The sequence below is a fragment of the Sapajus apella genome, unplaced genomic scaffold (genome assembly GCF_009761245.1).
Source record: "Sapajus apella isolate SASKATOON/1434 unplaced genomic scaffold, GSC_monkey_1.0 scaffold3, whole genome shotgun sequence".
NCBI lineage: Eukaryota > Metazoa > Chordata > Mammalia > Primates > Cebidae > Sapajus > Sapajus apella.
Window position 1 is genome coordinate 34,097,198 of NW_022436943.1, and position 11,113 is coordinate 34,108,310.

The following is an 11,113-nucleotide window of genomic DNA, read 5'->3' on the forward strand; positions in this document are numbered from 1 at the left end:
ACCTGATTTTAGCCCATACTTGCTGCTTCTGCCATCCATGCTTCCTTGTATCTGCCCAGAGTGTTCCTTTTATGCAAAATGCTAAATGTGAGGCTTGGAGAAGAGAGTGGATTTCCCTCAACAAGTTACATGACTGTTTTTTTGCTTGTTCTTTCAATGTTTAGATGAATGCCAGAATTTGACCCCAGAGATTATTTTACTGCAACACATATGGGGAGAGCTTGAGGTAAACACATGCATTGCTCTTATCAATGACTACAAGTGATATTCAGTTTGTAAGCACTATTTGGCAATACAATATCACTTTTACACTACTGAAATACTTTTATACCTGTCGGTCAATAACTATGACCTTGAAGTCCCCCTGCTCCCAGTACCCTAGGCCCCAGATACCCATCCCCTCTTCTTATCATCTAGCAACTATAAGTTTAAGTAATACTTTTTGAGCTCTGTCCACAAGATAAGCTATGTGACAAACTGAGCTATACACTAGTATTCCCATTTTAGGTATGTGAATCCCTAGGTTCAAACCACTTTAACACTCTACGCAGGGCCACATTTTACAATAGAAATAATATTTAAATGTAGAACTTTCTGGTCTCAAAGGGCTCGAGCTTAGTTATTATGCTTTATGGCATGTTATAGGGGGAAGAATGCTTTCTCCATCACCATAATACGTCTACTAACTAACCCAGAGGAATTAGCGACTTCAGTGGGCTTAAGCCTCAGCACTAAGAAGCTGGTCCAGCACTCCCACTCTGAAACTATTTCCCTTGTTTTCTAATTATCCCTAATCATCTATATAAGTGTCTATTACTTAAGAATCTATCCAATATATATTGAGCACCCATTATGAGTTAGTTTTAATTAGAGAATATAAAAAATGTAGGGATCTTTAATCCATCGTTAATGAAAAGAAAAATAAAATAAATAGCCTTTAAAAATTCATGATTCTTGCCTTCAATTGCTTTCAATTTGAGGACAGATGGTACAGAGCTAAGGCATGTTATTTTAGAATGGCAAGGAACATTATTGCTTATCTTGTGTACAGATTTTCAAAGTTTTTGGTCTCAGAAACTCCTTACACTAAAATAGGGGTTAAAACATTATTAAAATATATTGAAACCTCAAAAGAGTTTTGAATTTTATGATTTATGTCTATCCAATTTACTATATTAGAAGTTAAAACAGAAATTTAAAAAATACGTAATTATTAATTCACTTAGAAATAATAAACACATTATATGTTAAAATAAATAACATTTTATTTACAATGACTGTCTTTGAAAACAAAAAAAATTGTACATCAGAATTGTTTTAGAGATTTGCAAATCTGTTCAATAGAAGACATGTTCTCTTATGCTCATTTATGCTTAAGTATTCAATATCTTCCTGTATGTTGCTTTGGTCAATAAAATAACCTGACTTCACATAGATATACACTTGAAAAAATGTGGACCTCATTGATTTTCTGGGTGGATCTCAGATACCCCCATCTGAGGGAACATCAGGCCATGGGTTGAAAAACTGATCTAATAAAGCACTGGCTTAAAGGAGTTTATTTGCTGGGTCTCAATCAAACAGTGATATAAATCAACTTCTAGTTAGCTGTAAGTAAACATAAATTATTCTAAAGAAGCATGTCCCCACCATTATACAATATATTCATGTAACAAACCTGCAATCTACTTCCTGAATTAAAAAAAAAAAAAAGAATGTGATAGTGTCACTCTCACTGCTGTAAAAAAGAATAGACTCAATAAGGTAGGAATGGAAGTTAATGGTATTATGAGAAATAAGATGTGGATATTTCACTTTAACAGGAAAGAGGAAATAGAAACGTATTCCTAAAGACGAATAGATAGTGTTCCCATCCAACCCAAACATAGTACACTATGTTTGGCATGGTGTACTATCTTCTCTGATCGAAACATGACACTGAACCAGAAATTTTCCCTCTCTGGCCCTCATCAACAGTTCCCCTTGACGTGGTTTAGCTCTGTGTCCCTATGCAAATACCACCTTGAATTATAATAATTGCTATGTGTCAAGGGCAAGACCAAGGTAATTGGATCATGGGGGTGGTTTCCCCCATACTGTTCTCATGAGTGAGTGAGTCGCATGAAATCTGATAGTTTTATCAGGGTCTAACATTTTCCCCGCTGGTATTCATTCTCTTTCCTGCCACCCTGTGAAGAGATGCCTTCTGCCATGATTGTATGTTTCCTGAGGCCTCCCCTGCCATGTGGAACTGAGTTAATTAAACCTCTTTTCTTTATAAATTACCCAGTCTTGGGTATTTTTTCATAGCAGCATGAGAATGAACTAATACACCCCACCCCTGCCCCTGTTTTCTGGATTATTCCCATTACCAGGAAAAGAGTCTATAATATTTTCCATTAAAAAATCCTCTTCTGACTTTATTTCTGAGCTCCCCTTTATAAGAAAACTATTCAAAACTTCTATTCTTGTTGTCTATACTTCCTTATTTAGTGTTCTTTTTCACTCAATTAGTCAGGCCTTTATCTTAACACTCTACTGAAACTGCTGTTGTCAAGATCAATCATTATCTTGATATAATGGTCAGTGCACAGTTCATCTCACTAGGTCTCTAAACACTATTCAACAGTTTCTCACCACTTCCTTGATCCATTTCTTCACTTGGATTCCAGGGTACCTCAAGATTCATGTTTTAAATTTGTGTTATGATTTTTGTTTTGGCTTGTAACTCATAGGCTGATCCTTCTCAGTCTCTGCTGACATTCTCTTCCTGGCCTCTAAGTTTTTAGAATGCTCTTGGGCTCTGTGCTTGGATCTTGATCCTCTCAGAAGGGAGCTCGTTCAAGCCCATGGCTTAAAAAATAGCACTCACATTTCTATTCTATTGTCCTCATGAAGCTTTAGATGTAGATCCAAGTGATCTGAATGTCTATGTATTAGCTTTACTTGGATATCAAATAAGCATTTCAAATTTAACCTATCTAAAACAGAACTTTGATTTCTTATTCTTCCCTCAAAATGATACTGCTCATTTGTAGTCTTTCTCATTATCCAGCTCAGCTCCTGAACATTGGGTTATCTTCGTTTTTCTCTTTTGCTCAGAGTCTACATCAAATCTATCAGAAAATCTGTTTAATTTTCCTTTGAAATCGATGTGGAAACTTGTCGTTGCCATTACTGCCAGGCTTGCTGAAGCCTCCTTTCCTGACTTCCTGCAACATGACTCTTTCTCTGGCGACACCTTCCCTGTTTCTACTCTTGGTCCACACAAGTCTGTCCTTCAACCTCACAGCAGCAAGAATTTCATTAAAACTCATTTGCTTAATCTAATATGTTTGCAATAAATCATGAGTCCTGCCAGCATATTATATGTAATATTATATGAAAATAAAATATATTCACATATATTTTATTATACAAATATATAAGCATATATTATGTAAATATATGCATATAAGCATATATTATGTAAATAAAATCCACAGCCACATATAAATTAACATTACATGTTTTGCAAGAAATGATACACCCAACACATTACAGTGGATGACTGGGACGGAGAAGGGATGCAAATGAGGAGTGGGAATGCAAGAGAAAAGTGAAACAGAAGTGGAGTCTTACCTGGATTCGTGAGGAAAACGTTACTTGATGCAAGAAATATGCTTAACTCAACATTTTTGAACTTGATGTTCAAAAGAAACAATAAATAAGCAAATTAAATAAATACTGTCTATTTTTTACTGAATAGTCTGTGACATTCAACATTTTACTTGAAAACATTACACCTAAATTGGCACACATTAGCTTTGCTATTATTTTTACCTCTAATTTCAGGCTTCTACAGCAAAATACCATAAACTGGGTGACTTTTAAACAACATAAATTTATTTCTCATGGTGCGGGAGGCTGGGACGTTCAAGATCAAGGCCCCATCAGATTCAAGTTCTGAGGAGGGCTTGCTGGTTCATAAACGTTGTACTCTTGCCGTGTCCTCCCATAGCGCAAGAGGTAAGGCAACTCTTTGAGGCTTCTTTTATGAGGGCACTACATCCATTCATAAGGACTTTGCCACCATGGCTTAATCACCTCCTAAAGGCCCTACCCCCACCCCTGCAATATTGTTACATTGATGATTAGGTTTCAAAACATTGTTTTGGCTGGTCAAATATTTAGACTATAACACTGTAGCCTAATTGTTCTCACTCAAACCAGATATACATTGGTGGCATAAAGCAGTAAAGAGTATATATTAGCAACTCTTTCTTCATCGTTAAAGCAATGGAATCTTAATTCTAGATATGTGGCAGATTTAGAAGCTCACTCCACTCCATTCAATTTTGCTTCAATACTAAAATTTTCAAAGTTGGGCATCACTTTCAATGAACTAAAGTATAAGAGTAAAATATGACGTTATAAAGTAAAAAATAATTATATTTAAAGCTGTGCTACATACATCCTTTAAAAAATTACAGGCACAGAATGAAACACTGGATAGTACTATGTACAAATTCATATGGGTTAATCCAAGTTAAAAAAAAAAAGCACATTTGTAATGTATTACCTTGTGTGCAACAAATATAATAAGCTACATTCTTTAATTCTGTGATAAAAATGTATAAAGTGTTTAGTCTATGCATTTAGGGCAGAGAAAGCTAAGTTTTAGGCATTTTAAAAGTTGCTAAATATTACTGTCACAAAATGCTATTAACAAATTAAATCCATTTTGTTTCAAAGTAAATGTGAGAAGAGTTGTTGGCTTTAAGGGGAAATTAAATCCCTTTTCCTGTCAGCAATTTGGTATCTATTAAAGCGATGTTTCTATGTTTATAGGCACTGCTATTCCTGTTATTTTATGAGCAGAACTTTAATAAATAAAACTTCATGAGTTGAAAGAGATAGCACAGCCTGTTATGTTTACAAAAATTAGGCTTGACTTTTACAGGGTAAGGCTCCTCATTTGCTAGATGTGACTTAGCTTAAGATGAACATGATCTTCAAGAATCTCTTGCTTTATTGTAGGATATTGTATGAAAATTGAAAAGAGAAAATAGCTTCAAGGTGGAAAAACACTGCTATTTATTTCAACTCCTAGTATGTGAAAGCTTTGATATTGGTACCTCTTAAACAGTGCCTTCAATTCTGTTATCATTTAATAGTGGTACTTGAATCAGTATTTTACTGATACAAGTGAATGTCATCAGTTCAAACAGTTAGAAAATTTGAGGAAAAGGTTAAACTCATGTTTGTCTGGCACCCCAATCCTATCACTAAATTCTTTCATATCTGAATCTGGACATTCTAATCTATTTTTGTTGGATGTATATTCAGAGTTTAATTTTATTTTAGGTTCAGTGTTTATGTGCATATTTATTATACAGGTAAATTGTTTAACATGGTTTTGGTATGTAGATTATTTCATCACCCAATAAGTAAGGATAGTACTGGATAGGTAGTTTTTTTCAATTTTCACCCTTCTTCCACCATCCACCCTCAAGTAGGCCCAGTGTCTGTTGTTCTCTTGTGTTTAGCTCCGACTTATAAATTAGAATATGCAGTATTTTTCTGTCTCTGTGCCTGTTTGCTTAGGATAATGGCCTACAGCTCCATCCATGTTGCTGCAAAGGATATGATCTTGTTCATTTTTATAGCTGCATAGTATTCCATGGTGTATATATAATATATTTTCTTTATCCAATCTACTAGTGATGGATATTTAGGTTGATTTCATATCTTTGCTATTGTGAATAGTGCTGGCATAAACATATGTGTGCATGTGTCTTTATGGTAGAATGGTTTATCTTCTTTTGGGTATATACTCAATAATGGGATTGCTGGGTTGAATGGTAATTTGTTTTAAGTTCTTCCACAAATTGCCAAACTGCTTTCCACAATCACTGAACTAATTTACATTCCCACCAGCAGTGTTTAAGCTTTCCCTTTTCTCTACAATCTTGCCAGCCTTTGTTAATTTTTGTCTTTTTATTAACAGTTATTCTGACTGGTATGAGTTGGTATCTAATTGTGGTTTTGATTTGCATTTCTCTAATGATTAGTGATGTTGAGCATTGTTTCATGTGCTGTTTTTCATCTGTTTGTCTTCTTATGAAAAGTGTCTGTTCATGTCCTTTGCCCACTTTTAGATGGGATTGCTTGTTTTTGCTTGTAAATTTGTTTAAGTTCTTTATCAATTCTGGGTATTAGACCTTTGTCAGATGCGTATTTGCAAATAGTTTCTCCCATTTTGCAGCTTGTCTGCTTACTCTGTTGATAGTTTCTTTTGCTGTACAGAAGCTCTTTAGTTTAATTGGGTTCCATTTGTCAAATTTTGTTTTTGTCACAATTGCTTTTGGAGTGGTTGTCATGAAATCTTTGCCTGTTACTATGTCCAGAATGGTTTTCTTCTAGGGCTTTTATAGTTTTTGGTTTCAGATTTAAGTCTTTAATCCATCTTGAGTTGATTTTTTTATGTAGTATAAGATAAAGGTCAAGTTTTAGTCTTCTGCATATGGTTAGCCAGTTATCCCAGCACCATTTATTGAATAGGGAATCCTTTCTCCATTGCTTGTTTTTGTTGACTTCATCAAAGATTGAATGGTTGTTGGTGTACTGCATTATTTCTGCACTCTCTATTCTGTTCCATTGGTCTATGTGTCTGTTTTGATACCAGTACCATGTTGTTTTGGTTACTGTAGTATAGTATAGTATAGTTTGAAGTCAGGTAATGTGATACCTCTGGCTTTGTTCTTTTGCTTAAGATTGCTTGGGCTATTTGGGATATTTGGTTCCATATGATTAAAACAATTTAACATTTTTTTTTTTTCAAATTCTGTGAATAATGTCATTGGTTGCTTGATAGAAATAGCATTGATTGTATAAATAACTTTGGGTAGTATGGCCATTTTAACAATATTGATTCTTCCAATTCCTGACCATGAGATGTATTGCCATTTGTGCCATTTCTGTTTTATTTATGCAGTGTCTTGAAATTTTCATTGTAAATTCTTGAAATTTAATTCTTTCTCCTTCCTGCTTAGCCATATTCCTTGGTATTTTATTTATTTATTTATTTTGCAGCCATTGTGAATGAGATTGTGTTCTTTATTTGGTTCTTAGCTTGAATTTTGTTGGTGTATAGAAATGTTACTGATTTTTGTACATACATTTTGTATCCTGAAACTTTGCTGCAGTTGCTTTTTAGATCAACCCCATAGTCTCTGTCCAAAAGTCCCTTGATCTGATTTTACTTTTGATTTGCACAAAACATAGCTATGAAATAAAAATAGTCTGAAGTGATGGTATTGGTGAGGCCAAATATTTTTTTAAAAATTAAAAAATTATTTATTATGTAAATATTTAATTAGTATTACATATAAATATCCAGACATTTCCAAGTACCTTTTGAGGTTACATATGAACAATCATAGTGTATTGAATTTAGCATTTTTGTTATGTAATATTTAATTGTTTTATAGCCTCAGATATATTTTCATACATACTTTTGGCTATCAAAATATATAAATATTAATTTTACAACTTTAATATCCTATTGTATTATAAAAATTTAAGAAATATTTTCAAGAGCTTTGCCTTTTTAGAATAAAGATAACTCCTAATTTCTTTTTTATAAATTTTCTATTATTTTTATTTATTTATTTATTTATTTATTTATTTATGGGATGGAGTTTCGCTCTTGTTACCCAGGCTGGAGTGCAATGGCACAATCTCGGCTCACCGCAACCTCCGCCTCCTGGGTTCAGGCAATTCTCCTGCCTCAGCCTCCTGAGTAGCTGGAATTACAGGCATGCGCCACCATGCCCAGCTAATTTTTTGTAGTTTTAGTAGAGACGGGGTTTCACCATGTTGACCAGGATGGTCTCGATCTCTTGACCTTGTGATCCACCCGCCTCGGCCTCCCAAAGTGCTGGGATTACAGGCTTGAGCCACCGCGCCCGGCCTAAATTTTCTATTATTTTTAAAATTTTCTATTCTAAGTTCTGGGATACATGTGTAGAATGTGCAGGTTTGTTAATATAGGTATACATGTGCCATGGTGGTTTGCTGCACCTATCAACCCATCATCTAAATTAGGCATTTCTCCTAATGCTATTCCTCCCCTTGCCCTCCACCCCCTCAGCCCCAGTGTGTGATGTTCCGCTCCCTGTGTCCATGTGTTCTCATTGTTCAAACCCCACTTATGAGTGAGAACATGCAGTGTTTGATTTTCTGTTCCTGTGTTAGTTTGCTGAGAATGATGGTTTCTAGCTTCATCCATGTACCTGCAAAGGACATGAACTCATCCTTTTTTATGGCTGCATAGTACTCCATGGTATATATGTGCCACATTTTCTTTATCCATTCTGTCATTTGGGTTGGTTCCAAGTCTTAGCTACTGTGAAGAGTGTTGCAATAAACATACGTGTGCATGTGTCTTTAGAATGATTTATAATCCTTTGGGTATATATCCAGTAATGAGATTGCTGTGTAATATTTCTGGTTCTAGATCCTTGAGGAATCACCACACTGTTTTCCACAATGGTGAACTAATTTACACTCCCACCAGAAGTGTTCCTATTTTTCCACATCCTCTCCAACATCTGTTATTTTCTGACTTTTGAATGATCATCATTCTAACTGGCATGAGATCTTTTCTCATTGTGGTTTTGATTTGCATTTCTCTAATGACCAGTGATGATGAGCTTGTTTTCAAATGTTTGTTTGCCACATAAATGTCTTCTTTTGAGAAATATCTGTTCATATCCTTTACCCACTCTTTGATGGGGTTGTTTGTTTTTTCTCGTAAATTTGTTTAAGGTCTTTGTAGATTCTGGATGTTAGCCCTTTGTCAGATGGATAGATTGCAAAATATTCATCCCATTCTGTAGGGACGAATACCTGTTCACTCCGATGATAGTTTATTTTGCTGTGCAGAAGCTCTTTAGTTTAGTTAGATCCCATTTGTCAATTTTGACTCCTAATTTCTATAGCTCATTCAGTGATATGGCCCTTTTATAAGATTCACTTGTGGGTCTCCAGAAAATTGTAAAAAGCATGGTGTGCATGTCTCTAAGTAAGAGCTATTTTCCATGAAAACCATTAAGGAGTTCTCTAACATTAATCTCATGAGGAACAAAAGCCGAAAGGCTATCAGCAACAAACAAAAAAACCTGCTGTTGGCAGTAGGAAAAGGATAAGCAGCCCAGAAAAGCATGAAAGAGTTAACTTGATGGCTTGACCAGGGAAAGGCAAAATGAGCAGAACTCAATGAGTCAGTTGGAAATGGGGTTGGTGGGAAAGGAGAGTAAGGGAAGAATTTATCATAGGTGTCTTATAAGGGATTGTAGCTGCAGGTGCACTGCTACTAAGAAATGGCTAGGGATATAATTGAGTTTATTACTCATTGTAAAATGGAAGTTGAAAATGTGACAAGTTGACAATATGATGCCATATAGAGTCTAGTAAATAATAAATTATTGCTGTGATCTGCTAGATATTAGCAACATTATCACTGGCATTATTTTTGTAACACAGTAGAATTGTATTGCAACTAATAAAATAGTGGGAAGTGTCTGCTGCGGTGGGCCAGGTGATGATTTGACACGATCAAAGTTGCAGTAAAATGGATGGTGAAGTTCAGAGAGATGAAAGGATCTTAGATTTGATTGATGATGCTTGGAAAGAAGACAAGCTGCCTTATTAGATGCTGCAAGACCACTGGATGAACTTCTTGAACAAGACAGCGGTAGCACACAGAATCTGTCAAAGAACAAGAAATGAAGTGGACAGACTTAGACTTACAGTACCTTCATGAGAATGTTCCCTCCATTGGAAACTGTCACTTGGCTCCTTTCTTGTAGATGGAGTTTCTAAAAGTATACAAATTAAAAAAAAAATAGTGGAATAGATATGTAGATACTGCATTCAAGACTTACTCCTGTATATTCTCTGTGTTGATTGGGTTTATTCTCATGATCCTTCAAAGATGGAAAAAAGTAGAATGAAGTATGGTTTGTATTTTAGAAGACTATTTTTAAATACTGTTTTTAATTGACAAATCATAATTGTATATATTAATGGAATAAAATATGGTTTGATATATGTATACAATGTGGAATAAGTAAATCAAAATATTTAACATATTCATCACCTTGCTTATTTACAATTTTTGATGGTGAGACATTTGAAATTTATGATCTTAGTTATTTTAAAATCTACAATACATTTTTATTGACTGTGACCATCCTGCTGTGCAATAGACCTCAAGACGTATTTTTTCTGCCTATCTTGAATTTTGTTCCTTTTGACCAACAACTCCTTATTCTCTCCCCGACACCCCAGCCTCTGGTAACCATTATTCTACTCTCTACTTCTATGAATTTTGCTTTTCTAAGATTCCCTACATAAATGAGATCATCTGGTATATACTTTAAAAAATTGAAATCAATATTTGAAGTGATATCTGCTCCCTTGTGTTCATTGCAGAATTAGTTCCCAATAGCCAAGATACGTAATCAACCTGTGTCTATCAACATATGAATGGATAAAGAAAACATAGTATATATAATAGAAGAATATTTTTGATGGCATCAAGTAGAAGGAATAATTTGGTGTGGGAGATGAAGAAGTAAAAATCAACTGGCAACATAACTATGTTGCATTAAAGAGACCAGGCCATATATTAGGTTGATGCAAAAGGAATTGTGTTTTTTTTGCTATTGAAAGTAATGGCAAAAACTGCATCAACCTAATACAACCCAGTCGCTAGTTCTGAGTTGAGGTGAAAAATAACCACTTAAATAGCCTTGAGTTTTTGCAAAATGGATTCTTTCTTTTGGGTGCCATTCCACAGGAGGAGGTTCCTGGAATACATCTTTAACTTAAATCTTCTGTTATGATCTACAACAAAGATTTAAGTGCCTTTTTTTTCTGGATCTTAGTTTAGCAAAGGATCATTTCAATTAGTTCATATTTTTTCTTTGCTATTAGTTCGGATTTTAGACCAGAGGAAAAGAGTCCAGTGTTTTCATCATTTTATTATGCTATGAATGGCACAGGGAAGAACCTTGTGCAGTATTCACTTAAGTTTCAGGTTTGTGGGTGAATGCTCACATGGGGG

At 34.8% G+C, this 11,113-nt stretch overlaps 1 pseudogene; it reads left to right on the top strand.

The window, feature by feature from the left end:
* Positions 1–9,548: 9,548 nt before the first annotated feature.
* On the top strand, positions 9,549–9,854 carry LOC116529990 (annotated as a pseudogene).
* The last annotated feature ends 1,259 nt before the right edge of the window (positions 9,855–11,113 follow it).